A 5,482-nucleotide genomic window follows, 5' to 3' on the forward strand; every position below is an offset into this window, starting at 1 on the left:
CATCTTGCAGGCCTGATTGCTTGATGCCACAGTGTGAGCAAGGCATGTGGGTGCCTCTCAATATGTATGAAGACAGTAACTGTTGTCGAAAGAACAGATGCCACTGATGACCGTGCAGCTGCTCTAGAATAAATGATAATTAACTGAAACCCTCAGCTGCCGATAGGCTGTCCCCTTCGAGGTATATCAACAACACCTGTCGGCAGCTGAGGGTTTCAATTAATTATCATTTCATTCTAGAAAGGCTACACAGCCATTGACCTTCGTCTGTGCGACTGCTCACAGGTTGCCCTAACTCTTACGGGAATCGTCACCTTAGTGTGCGCCAGTTATGAGTGGCTGGGCAAATATCTATTAGGTACATTACGTATGTATCCAGAATGAGATTTTCACTCTGCAGCGGAGTGTGCGCTGATATGAAACTTCCTGGCAGATTACAACTGTGTGCCGGACCGAGACTCGATCTCGGGCCCTTTGCCTTTGGCGGGCAAGTGCTCTACCAACTGAGCTACCTAAGCACGAATCACGCCCCGTCCTCACAGTTGCAGGAGAGCTTCTGTAAAGTTTGGAAGGTAGGAGACGAGGTACTGGCAGAAGTAAAGCTGTGAGGACGGGGCGTGAGTCGTGCTTGGGTAGCTCAGTTGGTAGAGCACTTGCCCACGAAAGGCAAAGGTCCCGAGTTTGAGTCTCGGTCCGGCACACAGTTTTAATCTGCCAGGAGGTTTCATTGCGTATGTAGATTGTGGACAGCTGGGAATGTGGGTTGGTTCGAATGGCTCTGAGCACTATGGGACTTAACTACTGAGGTCACAAGTCCCCTAGAACTTAGAACTACTTAAACCTAACTAACCTAAGGACATCACACACATCCATGCCCGAGGCAGGATTCGAACCTGCTACCGTAGTGGTCGCGCAGTTCCAGACTGTAGCGCCTAGAACCGCTTGGCCACCCCGGACGGCTGGGAATGTGGGTCTCACGGGAAGCGTGGAAGGGATAAGTTCCTGCAGTCGCGCTATTCATCTGTGTCCTCGGTGGCTCAGATGGATAGAGCGTCTGCCGCGTAAGCAGGAGATCCCGGGTTCGAGTCCCGGTCGGGGCACACATTTTCAGCTGTCTCCTTCGAAGTATATCAACAACACATGTCGGCAGCTAAGGGTTTCAATTAGTTATCATTTATTCTAGAGAAGCTGCACGGTCATCAATGGTATCTGTTCTTTCGAGCCGGCCGGTGTGGCCGTGCGGTTCTAGGCGCTGCAGTCTGGAACTGAGCAACCGCTACGGTCGCAGATTCGAATCCTGCCTCGGGCATGGATGTCTGTGATGTCCTTAGGTTAGTTAGGTTTAATTAGTTCGTAGTTCTAGGCGACTGATGACCTCAGAAGCTAAGTCGCATAGTGCTTAGAGCCATTTGAAACATTTTTTGTTCTTTCGAGAACAGTTACTATCTTCATTATATAGAAGATGTTCCATAGTTCTACACCAGTTTTACGTCAGCGATATAAGCCTACGCGCGCGCGCGCGTGTGGGTGTGTGTGTGTGTGTGTGTGTGTGTGTGTGTGTGTGTGTATCTGTCCTATGACCTTGCTTGATTGAAAACTTGAATGGTCTGCGCTTGCAAGTGCAGTCCACGATACAAACTTTAAAAATCTACGATATCTGCTTCAGTTGCCAGATATACACTGGTCAGCCAGAACATTATGACATCTGGCCTATTGTAGATATATGCCCGTCCAGGCGATATCAGCGTCACCTGTCGAGGAATGACTGCTAGTCAGACAGACGCATGGTACATTTAGTACCAGCGAGCGTGCTGTCCTTGTGTATGATGAGGCGGACGCGCGATCAATCTGAGTTTGACCGGAGGCAGTCAGCAGCGCATCTTATTGATACCCTTTCACCTTGAGTTTTTATTCCAATCCAGAACCTTTCTTTTATTCCCATCCTTACACCGTTTTTAATACGAGCACTTCATTCTTGGTCTGCCAGTTTTACTATTCCCTCTTGGCTCTTGTACATATTGTACCTTATCGGTCTCTTCCTGTAGCTTTCCCCTATTTTCCTGACCATTTCGGATATTTTGGATCATTTGACATTGTCGAACTGCGTGCCTACGGAGTATCGCCTCAGTTGTGCGACTGGATTCGTGATTTCCTGTCAGAAAGGTCACAGTTCGTAGTAATAGACGGAAAGTCATCGAGTAAAACAGAAGTAATATCCGGCGTTCCCCAAGGAAGTGTTATAGGCCCTCTATTATGCCTGCTCTACGAGGGCTGTCCAGAAAGTAAGTTACGATTGATCGCGAAATGAAAATCACAGTGAAAATCAGAAATGTTTCATTTCTAACAGTTAGCTACACCTTTCAGCTACTTCTCTACTAGTCGCCGTTCTGACTCAGACATTCGTCGTAGCGTTGTACCAACTTTCCAATACCCTCATCATAGAAGGCAGCCGCCAGTGCTTTCCGCCAATTCTCTACGCTGGCCTAAAGCTCGTTGTCTGTGCCAAAATGTTGTCTTCATAGCCAGAGGTTCGTTTGAGCAGAGATGATACTCAGTGGGAGGCAATTACGGGCTGTATTGTGGGTAGCCAAACATTTCCAATTGAAACGATGCAGGAACATCTTCATTGCCCCTGCAGAATGAGGCTGAGAATTGTCTTGAAGAAGAAACCGCACGACAGTTATGTAATGTTGGTTGCATAGCTTCAGGGGAAAGTTCTCACCAGGCCCTCGTACTTGGCGGGAGACACTATTTTCTATAACATCTTTACACGCTCACTAAGAGCTCAGGAACGAAAAGAGCGACATAATTCTACCTAGAGTCATACTAGAGACACTGACCAACACATCTTTGCAAAGCTTTATCGGATTTTCATAGTCGTTTCCATTTCGCGACCGATCGTAACTTACTTTCTGGACAGCCCTCGTGTATTAACGACATAGGAGACAATCTGAGTAGCCGTCTTAGATTGTTTGCAGACGATGCTTTGGTCAGATGATCAAAACGACTTGCAAAATGATTTAGATAAGATATCTGTATGGTGCGAAAAGTGGCAATTGACCTTGAATAAAGAAAAGTGCGAAGTTATTCACATGAGTACTAAAAGAAATCAGCTAAATTTCGATTACGCGATAAGTCACACAAATCTGAGGCCTGTAAATTCAACTAAATACTCAGGGATTACAATTACAAATAACCTAAATTGGAAGGATCACATAGATAATATTGTGGGTAGAGCATATCAAAGACTACGATTCATTGCCAGAACACTTAGAAAGTGCAACAGATCTACCAAAGAGACTTCTTACTCTACGCTTGTCTGCCCTATTCTGGAGTACTGCTGTGCGGTGTGGGATCCGCATCAGGTAGGACTGACGGATGACATCGAAAAAGTGCAAAGAAGGGAAGCTCGTTTTGTATTATCGCGAAACGGGGGAGATGGTGTCACAAATACGGTACGTGAATTGGAGTGGCAATCATTAAAACAAAGGCATTTTTCGTTTCGACGGGATCTTCTCATGAGATTTCTATCACCAGTTTTCTCCTCCGATTGCGTAAACATTCTGTTGGCACCCACCTACATAGGGAGAAATGATCACGATAAAAGAAATCAGGGCTCGCGCGGAAAAATTTAAGTGCTCGTTTTCCCTGCGCGCAGTTCGAGAGTGGAATGGTTGAGAGACAGCATGACCCCTCTGCCACGCACTTCATTGTGAATAGCAGAGTAATCACGTAGATGTAGATGTCCCAGGTCGACAAATCCAACGAACATGTTTTAATTTTTCTTCAGTCTTGCTTCCAGTATCAACCGTGTCATAACTGCCACTCTGGTGCCGTTTCCTCTCCTAAAGCCAAACTGATCTTCATCTAATAGATCCTCAGTTTTCCATTATTCTATATATTATTCTTGTCAGAAACTTGTATGAGAAGATGACTGTGCGATAAATCTCGTAATTGTCGGCTCTTGCTATCTTCGGAGTTGTGTATACTACGTTTTTCCGAATGTCTGATGGTATATCTTCTGTCTCATACATCCTACACACCAACGTGAATAGTCGGTTTGTTGCCACTTCTACATCTACATCTACATCCATACTCCGCAAGCCACCTAACGGTGTGTGGCGGAAGGTACCTTGAGTACCTCTATCGGTTCTCCCTTCTATTCTAGTCTCGTATTGTTCGTGGAAAGAAAGTTTGTCGATATGCCTCTGTGTGGGCTCTAATCTCTCTGATTTTATCCACATTGTCTCTTCGCGAGATATACGTAGGAGGGAGCAGTAAATATACTGCTTGACCCGTCGGTGAAGGTATGTTCTCGAAACTTCAACAAAAGCCCGTACCAACCTACTGAGCGTCTCTCCTGCAGTCTCCCACTGGAGTTAATCTATCATCTCCGTAACGCTTTCCCGATTACTAAATGATCCTGTAACGAAGCACGCTGCACTGTCAACCCTATCTGGTACGGATCCCACACTGGTGAGCAATATTCAAGCAGTGGGCGAACAAGTGTACTGTAACCCACTTCCTTTGTTTTCGGATTGCATTTCCTTAGGATTCTTCCAATGAATCTCAGACGCATCTGCTTTTCCGACGATCAACTTTGTATGATCATTTCATTTTAAATCACTCCTAATGCCTACTCCCAGATGGAGTTAACTGCTTCCAATTGCTGACCTGCTATATTGTAGTTAAATGATAAGGGATCTTTCTTTCTATGTATTCGCAGCACATTACACTTGTCTACATTGAGATTCAATTGCCATTCCCTGCACCATGCGTCAATACGTTGCAGATCCTCCTGCATTTCAGTACAATTTTCCATTGTTACAACCTCTCGATATACCACAGCATCATCCGCAAAAAGCCTCAGTGAACTTCCGATGTTATCCACAGGGTCATATATATATATATATATATATATATATAGTGAATAGCAACGGTCCTACGACACTCCCCTGCGGCGCACCTGAAATCACTCTTATTTTGGAAGACTTCTCTCCATTGAGAATGACATGCTGCGTTCTGTTTTCTAGGAACTCTTCAATCCAATCACACAATTGGTCTGATAGTCCATATGCTCTTACTTTGTTAATTAAACGACTGTGGGGAACTGTATCGAACGCCTTGCGGAAGTCAAGAAACACGGCGTCTACCTGGGAACCCGCGTCTATGACCCTCTGAGTCTCGTGGACGAATAGCGCGAGCTGGGTTTCACACGATCGTCTTTTTCGAAACCCATACTGATTCTTATAGAGTAGATTTCTAGTCTCCAGAAAAGTCATTATACTCGAACATAATACGTGTTCCAAAATTCTACAACTGATGGACGTTAGAGATACAGGTGTACAGTTCTGCACATCTGTTCGACGTCCCTTCTTGAAGACGGGGATGATCTGTGGCCTTTTGCAACTGAAACGCTACACTCTTCTAGAGGCCTACGGTACACCGCTGCAAGAAGGGGTGCAAGTTCCTTGGCGTACTA

The 5,482-nt window shown here is 45.5% G+C and overlaps 1 non-coding gene across 1 annotated transcript; it reads left to right on the forward strand.

The window, feature by feature from the left end:
- The first annotated feature begins 1,026 nt into the window (after nt 1–1,026).
- Nucleotides 1,027–1,100, forward strand: Trnat-cgu. The gene has a single exon. It is a non-coding gene; the product is annotated as a tRNA-Thr (tRNA).
- Nucleotides 1,101–5,482: the final 4,382 nt, after the last annotated feature.

The sequence above is a fragment of the Schistocerca americana genome, chromosome 9, assembly GCF_021461395.2.
Source record: "Schistocerca americana isolate TAMUIC-IGC-003095 chromosome 9, iqSchAmer2.1, whole genome shotgun sequence".
Lineage (NCBI taxonomy): Eukaryota > Metazoa > Arthropoda > Insecta > Orthoptera > Acrididae > Schistocerca > Schistocerca americana.